A 1,174-nucleotide genomic window follows, 5' to 3' on the forward strand; every position below is an offset into this window, starting at 1 on the left:
TTACACCAGCAGGGCTCCCGAAATCATGCATCTCAGTGCGTCCTGTAAGCACCAAAAGCCGAAAAAGGGTACCTGGAATTCATTGTTTGGGTCTAGCTACGTATTTAACCCCAAAAGACCGGGACGCAGTACATATTCGTTATCTGTACTCTTTTCAAAAAAGGTTTTGCCAGATCTGTACCGACGCAAACTTACCAAGTTAATCTAACCGGTATGATAATAATGTTTTCCAGTCTTCAGACCCCTTAAAGTTCCAGTGAGAGTGTCCCGAGACCATCCAGGTGGAGCGTCCGTAGGGAGCCCTGACAAGCTTACAACTGCACAATCCAAAAATAAAAATAAACAAGTCGCGTAAGGCGAAAATACAATATTTAGTCAAGTAGCTGCCATTTTTCAGCAAGACCGTATACTCGTAGCATCGTCAGTCCACCGCTCACGGCAAAGGCAGTGAAATTGACAAGAAGAGCGGGGTATTCGTTGCGCTAAGAAGGATAGCACGCTTTTCTGTACCTCTCTTTGTTTTAACTTTCTGAGCGTGTTTTTAATCCAAACATATCATATCTATATGTTTTTGGAATCAGGAACCGACAAGGAATAAGATGAAAGTGTTTTTAAATTGATTTGGACAATTTAATTTTGATAATAATTTTTATATATTTAATTTTCAGAGCTTGTTTTTAATCCGAATATAACATATTTATATGTTTTTGGAATCAGCAAATGATGGAGAATAAGATAAACGTAAATTTGGATCGTTTTATAAATTTTTAATTTTTTTTACAATTTTCAGATTTTTAATGACCAAAGTCATTAATTAATTTTTAAGCCACCAAGCTGAAATGCAATACCGAACCCCGGGCTTCGTCGAAGATTACTTGACCAAAATTTCAACCAATTTGGTTGAAAAATGAGGGCGTGACAGTGCCGCCTCAACTTTCACGAAAAGCCGGATATGACGTCATCAAAGACATTTATCAAAAAAATGAAAAAAACGTATGGGGATTTCATACCCAGGAACTCTCATGTCAAATTTCATAAAGATCGGTCCAGTAGTTTGGTCTGAATTGCTCTACACGCACACACACACACACACACATACACACACACATACACACACACATACACCACGACCCTCGTTTCGATTCCCCCTCGATGTTAAAATATTTAGTCAAAA

The sequence above is a fragment of the Littorina saxatilis genome, linkage group LG1 (genome assembly GCF_037325665.1).
Source record: "Littorina saxatilis isolate snail1 linkage group LG1, US_GU_Lsax_2.0, whole genome shotgun sequence".
In the NCBI taxonomy this organism is placed as follows: Eukaryota; Metazoa; Mollusca; class Gastropoda; order Littorinimorpha; family Littorinidae; genus Littorina; species Littorina saxatilis.